An 11940-nucleotide genomic window follows, 5' to 3' on the forward strand; every position below is an offset into this window, starting at 1 on the left:
ACAGGGTGTGTGCCTCATGGTAGAGGTCACATCTCTCCACCAGACTAGAGTGGGCATTTGTAGATGATTTCATTTCAATCCAAATGCCCCCTGTTGAAAGGTTTGCTTCATCAATTTTAGTTCCCAACTCTATACACCAATGTTCCATCTAAGCTGTGTGGCTGTGCCGTCATGCTAAGGTTCTGAGTTCAGATGTCACATGACGCCAGGTTATAGTCCAACAGGTTTATTTGAAATCATAAGCTTTCCAAGAGCTGCTCTTTTGTCAGGTGAAGTGAAGAGAAGCACACAGGCACAAAATTTATAGGTAGAGAGATCAAAAGATCGCACAAATGGTGCAAGTGGAGTGTCGACAAGTAATTCAAAACTAATTAAGATAGAGAAATGACAACAAGTTATCACGGTGATGGTGTCAAAACAGGACAGTTAGGAAGATTTTACAGATACAGACAGTAAGGTATGGTTACATGTAGCATGACACGAACCCATGAAGACTACTTCAACAGTAATCTTCGATTCATGTCACGCTACAAGTAACCCCATCATACAGTTCTGTATTTGTAAAATCTTACTGTCCTGTTTCGATACCATCACCTTAATAACTTGTTATGATCTCTCTACCTTCATTAGTTTGTACAGTTTTGGATTACTTGTTACTTTGGTTAGACCCTCGGAATGCAGCTTGTATACCTATCATGTAGCAGGACTTATTTACTTAATGGTAAGGTCCTAGGGAGTGTTGCTGAACAAAGAGACCTTGGAATGTAGGTTCATAGCTCCTTGAAAGTGGAGTCACAGGTAGATAGAATAGTGAAGAAGGCGTTTGGTATGCTTTCCCTTATTGGTCAGAGTATTGAGTACAGGAGTTGGGAGGCCATGCTGCGGCTGTACAGGACATTGGTTAGACCACTATTGGAATATTGCACACAATTCTGGTCTCCTTCCTATCAGAAAGATGTTGTGAAACTTGAAAGGGTTCAGAAAAGACTTACAAGGATGTTGCCAGGGTTGGAGGATTTGAGCTATAGGGGGAGGCAGAACAGGCTGGGGCTGTTTTCCCTGGAGCATCGGAGGCTGAGTGGTGACTTCATAGAAGTTTACAAAATTATGAGGGGCATGAGTAGGATAAATAGACTAGGTCTTTTCCCTGGGGTGGGGGAGTCCAGAACTAGAGGGCATTGGTTTAGGGTGAGAGGGGAAAGATATAAAAGTGACCTAAGGGGCAACTTTTCACGCAGAGGGTGGTATGTGTATGGAATGAGCTGCCAGAGGAAGTTGTGGAGGCTAGTACAATTGCAACATTTAAAAGGCATTTGGATGGGTATATGAATAGGAAGGGTTTGGAGGGTTATGGGGCGGGTGCTGGCAGGTGGGACTAGGTTGGGTTGGGATATCTGGTCGACATGGATGGGTTGGACTGAAGAGTCTGTTTCCATGCTGTACATCTCTATGACTGTATGACTCTATGTTATTCCAGCTATTTGGTTTCTGTCCAGCAACACCTTATTTTATGCAATAATCTCTTTGGCTCAATTAATCAGATTAAACGTCATCTCTTTCCTTGCCATTCAGCAGATGACACTTTACTCACACCGTCGAACACTTTTGATCATCTGCAAATACTTATTATTCAGCTTGTTGACACTTCACTCACACCATTTGTACAATTTTTGATCGTTCTGCCTATAAATTATATGCTTGTGTGCTTCTCTTCATCCCACCTGAAGGAGCAGCACTTCGAAGCTTGTGATTTCAAATAAACCTGTTGGACTATAACCTCATGTCGTGTGATCTCTGACCATGTCCACCCGAGTCCAACCCTGCACCTCCACATAAGGTTCAGAGTACAGTGATCCAGTATGCCAATGCATTCAATGCCTCGAAGGTCCATGTACTAAAATAAAAATAGAGGGAGTATTGCTATTCTCTACCAGTTTGTTATTTCCATCAATCTTTACATTTGCATTGCACAGTCATTAAATTGTGACCTCTGAATGGCACGTGTTATCATTGACTGTCATCTGGGTGATATCACTTCATTAAGTGATATATTCTTGTGTCACTTGTTATTCTTTCTCTGTTGCCAAGTTGCTATGGACCTCTTAGACTGATCGTTGAGGTCTGTTCCTTGCAGGTTGTATGTTCACCTTTTCCTGATCAGCCACCTGCAGTTGAAGAACGAATTCTGCAGTTGGACATGTGTGTTTGTGGTTGTGATGATCTGGTCATACACTTTCACTGCGGAAGATCAGATGACAACCACTCCAAGCAGGTCCTATATTGCCACTTGGTCTCGTTTTTGTTGAGATTGTTTGCAGACTTAATGACACTGCAATATCAATTCTGTCAATGATTTAGCAGTCATGTTGAAATTAAATTTGTTCTTGTTATTTCACCTGGAGTTTCTTTTTTAACCACACCTTTCACTACTTCAGGATTCATAGCTTTCTCGCTATTGGAGTTGTTTGTGTGTAGTGTCATATTAGTCTTCATATTAGACTATTTTCCATACTGTTTATGCCTTTGTTCTTTGTTCAGTTGGTGTATTTCTCCAGTCAAGGAATGCTTTGTATATATCTGTGCAGGATTTATCCAATTACTTTATGATTCTTCTGGCAATTTTCACTGCCATCTGAGCATTTCCATTTGACTTGGGATAGTATGAGACCATTGTCACTTATGGCAACGATATTCGGCTGGAAGATATCCTAACCATCTACAATGTGGTCCACAGTCAATTATTTTGTGTACTGCAACACTTTGCAAATTGCTTTTGGCACATTGAAGTTTACAATAAAAAGCTCCAGTTGAGATGAGTATCATTTGCTTGCAGTGGAGTTTGAGCTCCAGATCCTCATTCATGTTATTGCAATACACTTGCAAAGTACAGTAATCTGTCTTCTTGCACCAATATAATGCCATCATAAAATCTTAGCCTAACTTTCCATGTCTTCATTTTTGGATTGCCCTGTTGATCACTTTGCATGGGTCTGTTAAGGTAATGATGTTGCACAATACACCAGCATCTATCAGTAATTTTATGTTGACCTGATGTTCTCCTTCTAACAGTCCATATTCCAACATTCATAAACTATGTTTCTCCTATTCACTTTACTGATCAAAGCTGTTGTATTGTGATTCAACGGAGTCTTCAATTGCTGCCTCTCCAGTGTTCAGCTGTACCTACTTGTTGTGCTTCTTTTTTGTCATATACTTGTGTGCAAAATGACACACCGAACAAGCTTTCTTCTCTTCAGTACGATTTCTTCCACAGTATTTGCATTCTACTCTTTGTGATTATCCTGCTCCATTTGCCTGAAAGATCTGTCAATAAAATGCAAGCCCTGGTCTGTCCTGCTATGAATATGCTATAGCTGTTGATTCACATCATTTGCACTGCTGCACAGGTCTATTATTCTCTTGAGTGTAAATCTGCCTTCTCTCAGTAGGCATACTTTCACTTTCGAATCCCTTATTCCTAATACAATCATGTGTCTGATTAGCCCATGCTTTAATTGTACAAATTCAGAAGTTTCTTTAAGCTGAATTAATGACATTACACATTGAACAACTGACTTTCTCATTTTGTTTTCGAGTATTGAATACAGATTGTTCACACATAACATTTACTTACATAAAATATTGCGCCTTCAAAGCTTTAAAATTTCTGCCATGTGTTTTATCTGCTATTCTGAGAATTTTGGAATATATTTTGAAACAGTCTTTTCCCAACAGTAATAAAAACATAGCAATTTGTTCTGGTTTGCTCAACAAGTCCACAGCTATACTTTTCACTACTGTTCATGGGAGAATTCTCAGTTATGTTTCATTTCTGCAGTAATTTGAATAGGATCTGGTAGAGAAAAAATTGCAGCCATTTTCTCTTAAGCAACGTTTTCATTGTGATTCTCATTTTCCTTTCTCAGTGGCAGCCCACAACTCTGTAGATGTACTTTTTATTTCAGCTTGAACACTCATCTCAGTGCCTCTTCTGACACCGTGTTTACAAAGTACAACATACAGTGTTTTCAATATGAGGATAATGTTGAAGTGAAACCTAAGATATCTGTCTACCGGATGTGTTTCTTGTGATAAAGGCCACATAACTAGAGCAGTCTAGGTTAGGTATTTGCACACAAACACATTTCACTCTAAACATTATTGATTACTAAACATGGTGGCTTTTGGCCTGAATATATCTGTGTGGAAAATGAACAATCTATGGTTTTGCACTTGTAATAATCTCAGAAGTTACCAAATTTGCAGAAGCAATTGTTAGATTTTGGCCATGACCATTTTGGTGTTAGAGTAGTGATAAACAAAACAAATTCCAGAAGCAACTAGCAAGATTAGATGTAGTTTGCATGACAGAGAGAGAACTGTGAGGAATTAACTGGATGTGAATACCTTGAGGATTTTTCACTTAAATGAAAATTTTCATTTTAATAGGCGAGCACCAACATAAATTCCAGCAACTCCTTGGCCAATTAAAACTTTAAACATGGTCAATTTTCATATAAAACTTAACTAAAAACTGGCAGAGTACTTACGGTAACTCCATTGCTAGTGGCAAAGCAACTTAAAATGCTATAGTTCTGTATATTTTGTTGTGATATCAGAACATCATTTAAAGGCATGCATTTGAAATTCATGGAGTTGGTACCATACTCTTTCTAATAGAAAATAAAACTGGGAAATATAAAATTAATGCATCAATAAAAAGTCTGCTCCTTTTGACAGTACAGGTCACATGCAGATTGTCTGAGGTCATGAGGAAAATGTCCATCAGTTAGACAACCATATCTGATTTTGATGCAAACATTTTTTTTTCTGTATTCTGTGTGTGACAGACTTCACCGATCATTGGGTTTCACCATTTTAGAAAAGCATTGAAGTTATTATACAACACTTCATGCAGCTGGAATAAATTTAGTCTGCGAAATTAAAAATCAACTGCCTGTAATATCCTGAATTTACTATGTCAATCTTTCCTGAATAGATGTTTTAAATGTCTGTATATAAATTGTTCTCATGTTCAAATAATTAAATTTTATAAATTAACAGGAAGACATCATAATACTAAATTTAAAAAGGTATTAGTGAATAATAATTTTTTTAAAAATTCTGCCTTAAGTTCTATTTTGTGAAACTATTTCTTGGTTTGTTAGCAAAAACATTTTCCTTTAATCAAAAATGTTGCAACTCTTTTGCCATAGCTGCATCAAAAGTGTTTGTAAAATGTAAAATGCAGTTTTGCTTTATTCATTGGTTACTGTCTTGACACAGCTGAATGTCTGCACTTTTAGGTTCCAGATATGCTAAATGAAAGAAAGAAGAAGCAAAGAAAGGCACAAGAAAAGAGAAACATTGGGGGGAAATTCAGCTAGTGCTGAAAACAGGCACAAACACAGCATCACGCTTCACTGAGCCTCCTTTAGCTTCTGTTGCAGGCTCTGCACCTGCTGTCCCCGCAATTACTTTCTACACTTACCCAGACCTAGGCATCTTTCATGCATCATGTACACTATTCTATCCTGACACACACATCTTAAAACCAATGCTAGTTCCAACCTCTGTTTGCGATGCATGGCTGGCTTGCTGCACTGCCTGGTTCCTTTAAGATTGAAATGCAGCCACATAGTTGTGCATCTTAAAGGGAAAATTGCTCATACAGGGTCTGTTTGCTCACTGTGGTTATGCTGTTTAGAAGGAATATTGCTTACAACTTTGTAGAGAGCAACATATTAACGCTCATACTTTTCTTGTGGGAGATGAACTCAGAGTAGATAAGGACAGAAAAAGGACTAATCAATAACAGTCCTGTGTTCACTTAAAGAGGCTATATTAGAATTCATGAGCAGCCGTGTATCAGGAGCATCACAAAGCTGGAGGATACTGAAGATTTTGTCCATTTCATGCTCCTTTATGTCCCTACTTGACTTTCTTTTACATATACACTGCGCAACAACATGGTGATGCTTTGGATTGCCATTCATCACAAATATTCAAATCTCTTTTTCCTGGACCAAGTTGATCTCAGGAGCAACCATATAAAGATAAGCTTGGTGTTACACATCGCTTTACCTTCAGATATACTGGCATATTTAAAGGATCAGTTACAGGGTCTGTACTGGGAGATGTACTGAGCGTAAGATAGAACAAGAAGTGCACAGGGATAGAAGGATGCAGAATTCAGTTCTTCACACACAAAGAATAAGATTCTGTGCGTGTAGAAAATCCAAAATAAAAACAGAAAATGCTGGAAATACTCAGTAATACGCTGATATTGTCTGCATAGAGGGAAGTAGATTTAATATTTAAAGTCAATGACCTTTCATCGACCTAAAGCATGAACTACATTTCTCACTCCACAGATGCTACCGGACATATGAGTTTCTCAGTGACCTTGGCTGTGTGCAGGCTTGCTGGCAAACAATGTCAAACAGCATGAAAACATCTACCTATAACATGTCAACATGGAAGTCATGGAAACAATGCAGTCAACCACTGGCTTGTGATCACATATGCATACTGCAATAAGGTTCTCTGCAATGGAGCCTTGAGTAACAGCTCTGACAGCTGTGATGGAAGCTTAGACTTGTGCTATCTTGTACCTTTGTGTTTTGCTGCCTTAAAGCTCTAACAGCTGGCAGGACAGGTGGCACTTCTGTTTATCAGTTGTTCCTCCTACTCCTACATGTCTACTTCTTTATTAGGTAGTTCTGAGGGTTTCTTCCTTTGAAGAACAGTTCTAAAGAATGCAGAATGGAACAATGAATTTTAACACAGTTACAGATCAAAGATAGGTTGCAGATCAGATAGGATGTCATTAAAAGTTGGACCAAGCTTGAGGGAATAAATGGCATATTCTATGATTACAGTGCAAAAACATTGAAGGCCATATTGCATGCTGTCTACAGACCAATGCACACAGCAGAACCCCACCTTTTGGGATATCAATTTGAGCCACTGGGTTGAGTCGTTCAATCAAAGTTCCTTGAGACATGTAGATATGATTTAGCACATCTCTGCACTTATAATTGTGTTGCTTACAACCTGATTTTTTGGGTGGAAAAGATGGAGGATAGAGAAGTGTAACAGAATAAAGAAATCAGAGACTGCTAAGAGACCAAGAATAGTCTTGCAAGATATGATGACATAATATCCCATACCATCAGAGAATCAATTAAATCCATTCTCGTTGATGCATATGTCAGAGTTCTTTTATGTGAATTACACAATGCTGCAGAGTAAATCTGCTTGTCTTGCAAAGCTCCAGAGCTCTGTATTATTAATTGCTGCTGTGAAAGTGTCCTATCACCAACCACTGGTTTTTGTGAACAGATTGTGATCCCACCCTTAATGTTCAACTAAACTGTTACCATTAAAACTACATTTTGGAGGTTGGTGCCAGATATTCTGGGAACTGCTAGGATTTGAATGTACTGAACACTCAACAATGCCCTCCTCTTTCCAAATGGCTCAGCTCGTCTAAGGAATCAAGGAGTACCCCTTCCAACTCATGCCACCTGCAGGAAATTCACAGATGGATCAGAACAAAGATCCAAAACACCTCACATTTTCACCAGGGCCATAGTGAAACAAACTATGGGCCTCCTGAAAATCAGGTTTTAATTCCTGGATCTCTCTGACAGGGTTTACAGTGTAACACAGGCAGATTGTCCTACATCATTGTGGTATGCTGTGCCTCTCAAAACTTTTACATCAAAGGGTGATGTCCTAGATGCAGACAAGGTGAGGAGCAAATAAAATCCTCTAACAATGAAAATGAGGCTGAGAATTAGGAGAATATCCAGAGAAGCCATCAATGACAGGAGGGAAGATCAATGCTTTGGATGGCCCAAGAGGCCAGAAACCATTATATGATCTCCTGCTTCTAGGATGACTGGGTGAAGTCAAACTTTCTCTGATTGTTTGCACATTGAAGTTGCTCATCTATCAGGTAGCCCATTGCTTCATGTAAAGGATGTGTCTAACTCTTGGCTTTCTGTTCTTAATTTTTTGTCTTGAAGATTAAAGCTTACATTATCTTTGTTAATGTAGGAATGATATCTTGAGTTGAACCAAGACTTATGCAATTATGCATAATATGCCCTGAATCATTGAAAAGCAGTGAGACAGTGCACTTACATTGAATAATGCTAAAAGTAGGTAGTTCTGAAAGCATCCCAGAGGATGTGACATGAGTCATGTGTGGTCCAGTCTGTCATGAGAATTATTACACTGCAACAAATTCTCAAAAAGCTCATTTTGATTATTTCTTTATGTGCATCTTTTCAATGCTCCAGAGTGAACAGACACTCTTAAGAGCGTTAAGTGCTCGATCATGCTCTACAACAGTGCTCAACCTGAAGAGGCAAGTGGAAATATATAGTCAAATATGATGGCTAATTTGTAAAGATGTAGCAGCCATACCACACATGCATCCTCAATATGTTTCCTTCTTCCTCTCCCTCCCCTTATGTCTAGATGCAGTCCCAACATCCATAGCTGAGGTGGAGAGATTTGGTCTATGGTTGACTTTCCTGGTTTCAAAGTCTTGGAAAGTCATCCCCTGGTGTCTTTTGTCATAGAGAGCCCAGGCTTATGCAGCTGTTCTCTGAACATTTTCAAATGTTACTATGTTCCCTGGAATAGCTCTACAAAAGGAACAATATTTCTCTACTGAGATGTGTGGGATAATCGATAATTTGAACACTCACCCATGAATTGGGTGTAAGCATCAAAGGATGTATGTAGGCCATGGCCTGGCACATTTCTCCACATTGCCTCTAGCCTTAGTGTCCTCTACATTAACATGGAACATCTTGACTCCAGTTCTCAAAGTTAATGTTTAAGTATTCCTGATCTATGAGAATATCTGCAGTCAAAGGCAAATTTTAGATGAACAATGTTTGTTGATTGCAACTCCTTATATCCTTGGGATGTATGAAAAGGCTCCGTATCTCTCACATGGACATGGCTGAACCAGGTCCTACAGTGTAATAATGCAAGCAAAAATATATTGTCAAATATGGTGGCTTACTTATAACGATGTAGCACTCATGCCACACATGTGCCCTTAATATGTTTCCTTCTTCCTCTCCCTCCCTTTATGGCAAGATACAGCCCCAACATCCACAGCTCAGGTGGAGAGAGTTGGTCTGTGATTGACTTTCTTGATTTGGAAGTCTTGGACAGTCATCCCCTGGTGACTTTTGGGATAGAGAGCCCAAACCCGTGTCAGCCTCCTGCCCAGAAGCAGGCTCACTCTTCTCGGCTTTGAACTGCTAAGGACTTTGAGATTACAGGCAGGGGGGTGTCTGATGGCCAGGCCCCTAGGGAATATTCTAAGAAGAAACTTCCAGTATGTCTATTTGTTATTTCTCTTCCATGTAGGTGTCTGCTGTCACAGTCCTGTCTCCCTGAGGGAAATAGGCACCTACAGGGACCGGCTGAGATGCCTTCTCCCTCCCTCAACTTGACAATAATTCTGAGCACTTTTAGCTAAATGATGGCATACAAGACCAAACACAGACCAGGCAACCGCTGAACATTCTGCACGACTTGGGTCTTCAAGGCAGCTGTCACTCTTTCCATGGACACAGCTAGGCAGTTGTGTGCCTAGGAGATATTGGAGATATTGGAGGGCTTCGCCATCTTTCATTCCAGGCTACTAAGGACGTCTGGCACACCTGCCTGTTGTTTCCATGCTTGTCTCTGCAGCTTGACCACATCACTTCTGGCTAAGAAACGAGGCACATTTTCTGCATTTGACTGAGCAAATGCCCAGTCTCTAGCAGTACCAGAGACCTTAGACAATTCTTCCTTGACCAGCTGGGGAGATGTGTGGCTGATGTATATGCCTGATCATGCTCCTGCATCTAATCTATGCATGAGATAAAAGTCGCTTGAGTAACTGGTGGGTGCAGGTGAATGCCTGCATTCTTCAAGGGTTCACAGGCTTTTACTTCAGAGGTGGAACTGTGATTGAGAGGTTCAGGCTGTTGCCTCTTCCTTCCAGAGGTTCCTTGGGTACTACTAGCATTTCTTAAGAGAAGTATGGAAATCAGTTGGAGAAGATGGATGAAAGCTTGTGCAGAATAAGAATGAGTTTGCACTAATGGCTACTAGAGAAGAGCACAGCAAAAATCAGCTTATCGTATTGGTGGCCAAGCATGGTCTCCCTCTCATCTTGGGATAGTCTTGCTCTTCCACAGCCAGTTTAACTATCAACCACAGATTGAGAAGCCCAATGTCTGCCATATCCTGCTTCCCCACCTACCTTAGGACTCTCAGCCAAGCTGTGAGCTTACCGTTCCTACAAACAGACAATGGGAAAGACAGAGTATGATGGAAGATGTTGCAAGAGCAGTTAGTTGTCATGCTTGAGCAGGAGAGGCAGCGAAGTGAGATGCATGTGTATTAGCAGAGTTACAGTGATAGATAGACCTGTGAATATGAGGTAGAGAGAGATGGTGCCATCTACCATTGTGGAGCAGAGATCAACCTTCTTGTGGCACTGCTGGTGATCGCTATAGATGATGGAGACAATATTGACCTGTGTTACTACTTCTGCCCAGGCTGGATTAATCTGACTAGGTGGCCTCATTTTGCAATCAGTTAAGAAGTGCACTGCCCCACCAGTGCCTCAAGAGTTTTCTCTGGGAAGCAAGGAGAAGGCGTGTCTTTCTTCTGTGACATGTGATGAGACCTCAGAGGCAAGTATTGCAGTAAAAGGAACAGTTCCTAGCTTGCAGCATCTGAAGTGGTGTTCAGCTTGTGCTTGAAGTATGGCTGCAAAGCCTTGGAAGCAGAAAGGTCCCAGCAGTGATGAAAACTTCTGTCTCACTGGCTATGTGATACACTGCTTGTATAATTAATAAGGTGAGAAGCTCCTGATCGTGAAAGATAACTCACCCTAGGCCATGATGGACATGATTCCATGAAACTCTTTCACCACCACTTTTTAACTGCAAATGGGAAATTCCAGGCAAGAGCAATTTTGTGCGTAGGCGGAAATAGTTTTCCAGCTACACAAATTAACTCTGCTTATTTTTTGTAAAATTAACTCAAGCACATAACACAGCTAAAAAGAAAGGTCTAAACGCCTACAAGCCATCAAAGTGACTCAGCAAAGTCCTCTTATTTGTAATCTATACTTCAGTGATTAGTGGCACCTAGTGTATTGATAAAGGATATTCTTAGCTGATAACAGCGTGAGGCCATGAAATATAGGACTGTCGGATTTACTGTGCACTATCCTGCACATATTTCTTACAGCCCAAGATTTCGTAATTCAGAATATTCTAGTTTTATCTTTTAAACTTAAATGTTGCTTCTCTTCAGCACACACGTAAACTGATGTATCTTTTCAGTGTACTGTGTTAATAAAGTTGCTTTATTTGAAAATAATATCTATCATGTTTAATCAAATGTTGTGACATTTGCATTATGTGACCTATATAAGCCATAATCCATTCCTAAATCTACCAAAAATACAAATATAGGACAATTCTTCTGAAAATGCTTGCGGTAATTGGTTGCAAATCCTCAAATTAAATACTGAAACCAACATTATGATAAGATTAACAAAACATGCCATCAGAATTTGCAATAGGCAACATATCTTAGTTTTTAAGGCTCTGATCCAGAGTGTTTATTATTTAACAAAGTTTTTAACCAATACACTTTCAAATGACACTAATACTGAAAACTTTAATAATATTCATACAACATTGGACAATGGTTCCAGGGTCTAAATATACCAATTCATTCATCTTGAAACTTTTAAGAGGACATATGACTTAATATCTTTGAAATCAGTAATGGATTACCAACTCAAACATTTTGTGCTAATGAGTTGTATTACAGTATCAGTACAGTAATTATAACAGTGGTTGGTTAAAAATACAGACAGTGAACCATTACAGCTAAAGT

The sequence above is a fragment of the Chiloscyllium punctatum genome, chromosome 26 (genome assembly GCF_047496795.1).
Source record: "Chiloscyllium punctatum isolate Juve2018m chromosome 26, sChiPun1.3, whole genome shotgun sequence".
NCBI classification, from domain to species: domain Eukaryota; kingdom Metazoa; phylum Chordata; class Chondrichthyes; order Orectolobiformes; family Hemiscylliidae; genus Chiloscyllium; species Chiloscyllium punctatum.